The following is an 8,651-nucleotide window of genomic DNA, read 5'->3' as shown; positions in this document are numbered from 1 at the left end:
GACACCTCTGAAGTACAGGTAGTCCTCAATTTATCCAAAATTTCTGTTGTTAAATGAGACATTTGTGAAGTGAGTTTTGCCCCATTTTACAACCTTTCTTGCCTTGGTTGCTAAGTGAATCACTGCAGTTGATATCTGTATCAATATCAGTTGATTCAGTGAATCTGGCTTCCCTCTTTTTTTTTATAACAGAACTTTTTTATTTTTCTTTAAAAAAAAACACAAATATGTCATCATTTGTCAATCATTAAGACATTGAAGTACATTTTTTTTGTTGTGTGTGCCCCTCCCTCCCTCCACCCCCCCACCCCCCTCCTCCTTCCCCCCCCCGACTTCCCAGAACCCGTACACAGTATGGATTTTTAACTAACACAGTCTAAAATCTATTGAGAAAAAAGAAATAAAGAAATTAATGACATTCTACATTGACCTTAGCTTCTTCTTACTGAACTGACTTTTAACAGTTTAAATCATTTCTGATCTTAAGCATAGGCTAACTGGAATTTCTTAGTCCCGTATTTATTTTGTATATAGTCAATCCATTTTTTCCAGTCTCGTTTATATATCTCATTTGAATGATCTTTGAGATATGCCGATATTTTCGCCATCTCGGCTAAGTTTGTTACTTTCAATGTCCATTCTTGGATTGTAGGCAGGTCTTCCTTCTTCCAATATTGCGCCACCAACAGTCTTGCTGCAGTTATCAGGTGCAGAATCAAATTAGTCTCTACCACTGTAAAGTCAGTACATATACCTAGTAAAAATAACTGAGGAATAAACTTTATCCTTCTTTTAAAAACATTTTGCATGACCCACCATATTTTTATCCAAAATGCCTTAACCAGTTGATTCAGTGAATCTGGCTTCCCTCTTGACTTCACTTGTCACAAGGTCGCAAAAGGGGATCGCATGAACCTGGGACATAGCAACGTTCATAAATATGAATCAGTTGCCAAGCATCTGAATTTTGATTATGTGATCATGGGGATGCTGCAAAGATTGTAAATGTGAAAAATATTCATACGTCACTTTTCTCAGTGTCATCGTAACTTTGAACGGTCACTAAATGAACTGTTGTAAGGCGAGGACTACCTGTATTCTAGAAAGGAGCACTCCAATCAGACATGTTATATCATATTTCTTGTTACTGCACCAAACTTCTAATGATCTCCTATAAAATATGCTTCTGAAATGTCACTCTTCAAGGATTCATTTTCCCTTTGCAAAATTTTAACCTCCACCACTTGAAAGTAACAACTCCCAGAAACAGGACAGCTCATACTTTACTTTAAAAAAGAAAAACTGCAAATGATTATAGTTTCCTTGCATAGGACAATTTGAGTCCATATTCTGTAAATATGGAAATTTCCTTAAGGACCTAGAAGTACTTTCCAGAAGTGATTCTTAAATGGAAACACTTTCAGGAAATGAATATTAATGCCTCAGTTATTTCAAAGTAGGTTTCACACTTGAGCATAATGAACATTGATGAATAAATCTATTAATCAGCAAACATGAGGCAAAATTCCCTGGTTGATTGGGGGGTGGTTGATGCTTAAAGAAGACATTTTATATTAATATGAAAGTATCCCATTATTATATATGAAATATGCCATTTATGTTTTATCTAAGGCAGTGACGTGCGGTGAGGTTTATGGCTGGTGAGGCATAGACACAGGGGTTTCAATTTTTTTTAGACTTGTGGACTTCAACTCCCAGAATTCCACAGCCAGGCATGCTCAGTTCCGATTTAAAGCGACAGCATTTGTTTTTCTCCTTGCGAAAAAGTTTTCCTTCATTCTTTTTCTTCTCCCACCACCTCCTTCCTCCCACTCTCCCTCCCCCCCTCTCTCAAACAGACACATGCACACAGAGAAGTTGGATCCCTCTTTCACTCACTCACTCTCAAACAAACACAAACACAGAAGTTGGATTGGATATATTTTCCAATGGCTTGAAAGCAGCTCCTCTGCCATACCGCCCCACCCCCAATTCCCCTACTGCCTTCCAATCCGAGCCTTTGATTGCAGGTGGAGCCACTTTGCCTTTTCAAACTTGTAATCAGTGAAGCTGGGCTTATATACTTTTATCCAGGTGTGTGTGTGTGTGTATGAAAAGGCAACATAGCTCTGCATGCAATCAAACTACACTTGGGGAGGGATCTACACTTGAGGATGAAGTTTGAATTCCTTCCCCTCCCTCCGACCCACACACGTACCTTTTCCAGCTGTTTCAGAGAGGATTTCAACTCTGCTTTTGCCTGCCATCATGAAAAGAAAAAAAATTAAAAAGAAAAAGGCAAGAGCTGAGATCAGGCTGAGCTAGTTGCTGCCAGAGTCACCATGGATGACTCTGCTTAGTGGTTAACTGTTTAAAAAAGCCTCTAAAGAGGAGGAGGCAGAAGAACCATGTGCCTCATCTACGTCAAGAATTTTTCGGCTTTTAACCCTTGCTTAACTTTGCTCAAGTGATCATAAAACACCAGACTAGATGAGGCACATCATTCTCCTGCCTCCTCCTGTAGAGGGAACTTTTTAGAGGCTTTTTTAAACAGTTAAGCACTAAGCAGAGTCATCCACGGTGACTCTGGCAGCAATTAGCTCAGTCTTTTTCCTTTTACATTTTTTTTCTTTTCATGATGACAGTGGTGAGGCTCTGCCTCCCCTGCCTCCCCTATCTGCACATCTCTGATCTAAGGAAATGGACACTTGATCCTGAAAGTTTTAAGATGCAATACATTTCTTATGGTACAATCTGAAACATTTTTTGATTCAATGAAATATCATCCTGGGTAAACGTTAATAGTATTGCAATTTAGGCTTTGGGGGAATTGGAATCTAGTAGATATACTAGATATATAAGTCTTTGTAGTGTTGCTTTCATTTCAAGGATGCAAATATGAAATCTTGCAGCCCCTATTCCATTCAGTCTTGTCTGATGATTCTATGGGCCAGGTCTCTCCACATTCTCCAATCTTGCACTAATTCTTTTGAGTTTTTCTATGTTCTGTTTGGTGTCAGCTTTGATGGTGTCCAGCCACTCTGTTCTCTGGCAGCCTGGTTTTCTTTGGTACCTTTGTCTACCTACTTTCTGAGCAAAACTAGCATCTTAATGCAGCACTGGAGTTTGGAAAATGCTTTGGGCATATCTTACAGACTGAATAACAATAACACTTAGACCAGGGGTGAAATTCAGCAAGTTCTGATAGTTCTGGAGAACCAGAAGTGGAAATTTTGAGTAGTTTGGAGAACCGATAAATACCACCTCTGACTGGCCCTGTCCCCATCTATTCTGTGCCTCCCAAGTCCCAGCTGATCAGAAGAGAATGGAGATTTTGCACTATCCTTTCCCACCAAACCATGCCCACCAAGCCACATCACCCCCACCAAGCCCACTGAAACGGTAGTAAAATAAATTGAATTTCACCACTGACTTAGATTTATATACTGCCCCATAGTGGGCAGTTAAACAATGTTAGCGAATTGCCCCGAACAATCTGGGTCCTCATTTTTCCAATCTCAGAAGGATGGAAGGCCTTGAGCTCCCATCAGGACCTAACTCCAGGTTGTGGGCAGAGTTTGCCTGCAGTACTGAATTCTAACTACTGAGCCTGATGAATACCCTCCCAGTATTGATCACACAATATTTGGACAGTATTGCATCTCCAATATAAGCTACTGAAGAACAAACCTGAGTCCCACTCAACCACTATGATTAGCATTTCAAATAATAACACCTCATTGATTGGTTTCTTTCTCTTCATGTGAACCCAAAGTGCTCGTTTCATGTACAGTAAATGCTTAAAAACTCTTAGATACAATCTGAGACTCAATCAATTAAATTTGTTCAGACTGCATTAATTATTTTTCATTTCTACAAATGGTTGGTAATTCAAAATACATTAGGACCCAAATATGCAGCTAAAACTGAAGATTGCTATCCTTGAAGATGCTAAAAGCCTATTAAATATATGAAGTAATTTTTCTAGACAACTTGTCAGGTAAAGAAATCAAAGATTCTTCTATGGCTATATAGTTATGACACATTTGATATTTGATTGGTCAGAGAATATGTAATATAAAATCCAATGCTTCATTGATTAGAGAATATAAAAATATTGTATATTTAGAGAAAACTTTACAGAGGAGAATCTACTTACGGTATTCTCTAATAAGGCTTTTGGATTATACAATTTTCTTGCCACTGCTTCATACAAAAATGTTTCTTCTAGCTGGATTTCATTTGTTCTTTTCATCCCTTGTTTGTCTGCTTCAAAGGGTCATGTTTTGGGATTCTGAAGTGGCTGAGCAAATCAGAACATGCTGAATCTTAGCACATTCCTAAAATAAAAGGACATCCCATGCTTTCTCTGAAAAAAAAATTAGGAATACATTATGCCATAGTTTCTGGAAAATAAGCAGTTCTTGGATGGTAGAGATGCTGCATCTAATTTGTTTTTAGTCTTGTAGTTCTGTATCTAACAATACTTGGGATTTGGTTAACATATGGAAGAGAACCATCATGATCTATACTTTCTAGAAAAAATTCAAATTGGGGCAGTTAAATTGCAGGTCTTTATATTATGTGATATCATCTCATCTACAAAAAAACATATAAAATCTACTTCACACAAGTGTATCTATTTATAGATAATGTACTTATATTTAAGAAAAGATTTGTAAATAGTATTTAAATCCAACTCGTAATTCTGATCTTTTTAAAAAAATATGTAGATTAATTCAAACAATAGCAGATAGTATTGAATGAATGTGTAGACAATAATGAATGAATATGTGAAACTCTACCAACGGAAGACTGGGAAAGAAACTGAAATAACCTTCATTTTCTGCAGCTACATGTATTCTTTCACATTGAAAGAAAATCCACCACAAATGTAGCTACTACATAATTTGTCAGGTTTTTTATTCAGTTGTTTTGACTTACACTATAGAATAGAATAACAGAGTTGAAAGGGACCTTGAAGGTCTTCAAGTACAACCCTCTGCTTAGGCGGGAAACCCTACACCACTTCAGACAAATGGATATCCAACAACTTCTTAAAAATGCCCAGTGTTGGAGCATTCACAACTTCTGGAGGCAAATTGTTCCATTGATTAATTGTTCTAACTGTCAGGAAATTTCTCCTCACCCATTGCTTCTTGTCCTACCCTCAGATGCTTTGGAGAATAGCTTGATTCCCCCTTCCATGTGACAACCCCTGAGATATTGGAACACTGCTAGCATATCACTCTAGTCTTTCTTTCATTAAACTAGACATACCCAGTTCCTGTAACCGTTCTTCATATGTTTTAGCCTCCAGTCCCCTAATCATAATTGTTTTTCATCTCTGCATTCCTTTTAGAGTTTCAACATCTTTTTTACATCATGGCAACCAAAACTGGATGCAGTATTCCAAGTATTCCAATAGAATTTGGTAGATTCTTCTCCACTGGGGGGAAGACTATATCCTTTGTTGAAGCTGTGGCTGATGTTTGTTCCCCAAGCTCAGTCATGGCCTGAGTTCTTAAAGAAGAGAAAAAGTCAGCATGTAATTGGAATAAATACTGTCTGTAACCAATGGTGATCCTTACTTTACTGAATGAACTGGCCTGTCACACTAACCTATTCCCTTCATTACACAAATGGGAAAATAAAACATCAGTGAGCAAAGATAGCAGCTGTAACTATGTTCAGAGTGTTCAGCATTAGAATGAAGGGCCAAGAATAAATGTTAGGGTGTCATGGAACACAGGCATAAAATATGAACAATTGCATAATCAATTAACAGCCCAGATGAATGCTATCCTCTGACCTGGAATCAAAGACATTTTAGTAAGATGACTGCAAATGGATTTCAACAATACAGCCTGTTTAAGTGTATTAGATGTTAGAATGTGAAGTGCTTTTCCTCAATATTTCAGCAGTTAGCCAATGGGGACCTATTCAGAAGTGGTATTCAGTAGGTTCTGACCAGTTCTGGAGAACCAGTAGCAGAAATTTTGAGTAGTTTGGAGAACTGGTAAATACCACCTCTGACTGGCCCCACCCCCATCTATTGTCTGCCTCCTGAGTTCCAGCTGATTGGGAGGAAATGGGGATTTCCCAGTATCCTTCCCCTGGAGTGGGGAGGGAAGGGAGATTTTACAGTATCTGTCAGCACTCCTCCATTGAATAATTAGGAAAGAAAACCATGAGACTCCATTGATAGAAATCAAGTGTACTTTTACTAATTATAAATGATTAAAAGCGTAGCAAAGCGAAAAACTGATTATTTAGGCGCGAAAGCAAATGATATATAGAATAACCCATTCCCCTCCCCTTGGCATCCCAGTTACAGTCCAATCATAATTCTCCCAAGTGTCAGGTGTGAGATAACTTCGAAAGGCATCACCCAGATGGAATGTCGGTGCCGTTGGCCTTGGCGGGAAACCTCCTCCGCATGCGCAGCAAGAGAGGCAGCAAACTCCAGGATCCTCCTCCAGCACAATTAGTATTCCCCTCCTAAATACCATGCCCCCATCCCCCGTTTCAATGGCAGCCGAAGCAGCAGCAAAGCAGAGGCTGACAGTATCCTTCCTCTGCCATGCCCATCAAGCCACTCCCAGAGAACCAGTAGTAAAAAAAATGGAATCTTACCATTGGACTTATTACAGAATGAGTTTTGTTCTCCATTTCTTCTTCCAACAATCATTCAGAATCATACTTATCACTACATTCAGTCATCTTCATCCCACCCAGGTTTATCAAAGTCTTGGTTTCAAAATTGTAGGTGTTTCTGGACTTAAGATCTGATATGGATCACTAAGATATTTCTGATTAAGTTGACGTCCTACATGTTGAAGCCTCAAGAATACTAGCTGACCTTGAAGGTGTTTAGAAGTTGGCTTGAGAATCATACCAGCCTTTCTGGGAAGGGCTACTGTCCTAAAGGAGATGTGACCAGAGTCAATTGTGGGATAGGATTTTAGGAAATTGGGGGGGGGGGGAATTGGATGTCTTATGTACTGGCAATGTTTAATGCACACATTTGATTCTCTAGAACAGGGGTGACCAAACGTGGCAAGTTTAAGACTTGTTAATGTCAACTCCTAGAATTTCCCAGCCAACATGGCTGGCTGGGAGGCCAGCTCTCTATATAAAATGAGAGAGAAAGAGAGATTTATGAAATAAATAAAAGATCTGGGAAGCTCTGTCTTGATTTATCTGAACTTTGAGATTTTATTTTTATTCATTTTTCTTTAAAAAGTACCCTGCAAAATTGGAGAACTATGTTTCAGAAAATAGGCAATAAAAATGTAAATATCATTTTTAATATTTGTATTAATGATGTATTACAGGAAAAAAGGAAAATAATATATTTATAATTTAAAGTTATGGTTAACAATGTCACAGAATACTTATAGAAAGCAAAATAAAACAAAAAAATTCTTATAGCATTGTTATGACTATGTTTATGTCATTCAATTACATCAATTTTTTTCTTTGAATTTAATAATGAGCTTCTTCTACTTTTAAACTTGTACTCTGTTCCTCTGAGGGAATCTTCCTCTGCTTCATTTTGCACACTTAAAATAACTAGTGTATTAAACCCCATCTACAACCATTCACTAACTTTACTACATGTGCATTAACTGAATTTTGGGTCTCATTAAATGCAGTCTGGTTTCAATTTATAGTTTGCACCAATTCAAATACCATCTTTCCCTGAAAATAAGTCTTATTTTCTTTTTCCCCAAAAATAAGCGCTTCGTCTTATTTTTGGGGAGGTCTTATTATTTTTGAGGTGCAGGAGGCAGTGAGGGTGGCCACCTCATGGCTGCTTCTGTGTTGCGCGTCGCTAGGCCTGTCACTCTTTTTATGGCAGCCATTAGCGTGACAGAAGGGGCGCAGTGGCTACGGTTGTGGGAGCACCAGTTAGGTAAGGGGGTGCATGGGGCATGTTCTACCCTCCCTTGCCCCCCTCTGGCCTCACCTCCTCACCTTGTGTTGTTTGGCAAGCAAGCAGAGGAAATGGTGAGGATTGACTGTGCATGCCGTTAAGTATTTTCAGGGTAGGCTTATTTTCGGGGCAGGGATTATTTTAGCGCATGCGCTCAAAAACTTGATTGGGCTTATTATCCGGAGAGGTCTTATTTTGTGGAAAACAGGATATTGCATGATTCAAACTCACACTAATCATGACCTATGTACAGTATCAACTTGTATAAGCCTCATTTTTCTGGTTAATATGCTTTGTTTTACATTTCCCTTAACAAAATGTTTTAAAATAAGTAAGTGTATACTCTTAGACATTTTTCCCCATTCTTAATAACAGCAACATAAAGAACCAATTCAGACACATTCTACACTTATGAGGTGAATGTGGGCTTAAGGTTATGAGCAAAGTAGCATCTTGAGATCGGCATAATTTTACATAAAGCCAAGATTGTAATTTTAAATGGAAATGGATCAGCTGTGCAATAGGATTAGAACTCAGAACCAAAACAGCTTAAGCTTTCTTATTCAGAGAAGCATGAAGAGATTGTCAGAATTTTTCTATGCCATTTCCATCCACAGCCCTGGGACTCCAATATACACATTTTTCCTGCCAATATCTGAGATCAGCAATAACCTCATGAATCTCAAAGCTATTTGATGAAGCAGCTATAGTT

At 38.4% G+C, this 8,651-nt stretch overlaps 1 long non-coding RNA gene across 1 annotated transcript; it reads right to left on the bottom strand.

The window, feature by feature from the left end:
- Positions 1 to 339: 339 nt before the first annotated feature.
- Positions 340 to 5,550, bottom strand: LOC148045468 (uncharacterized). Its single transcript, XR_015696584.1, has 3 exons — positions 5,281 to 5,550; positions 4,160 to 4,369; positions 340 to 733 (listed from the first exon to the last, which is right to left on the bottom strand). It is a non-coding gene; the product is annotated as an uncharacterized LOC148045468 (long non-coding RNA).
- Positions 5,551 to 8,651: the final 3,101 nt, after the last annotated feature.

The sequence above is a fragment of the Thamnophis sirtalis genome, unplaced genomic scaffold (genome assembly GCF_051295495.1).
Source record: "Thamnophis sirtalis isolate CommonGarterSnake01/CBP01778 unplaced genomic scaffold, rThaSir2_p1.2 scaffold_5, whole genome shotgun sequence".
Taxonomy (NCBI): Eukaryota; Metazoa; Chordata; class Lepidosauria; order Squamata; family Natricidae; genus Thamnophis; species Thamnophis sirtalis.
Note: the sequence above shows the minus strand (reverse complement) of the source record. Positions and strands in the feature narration are given on the sequence as shown.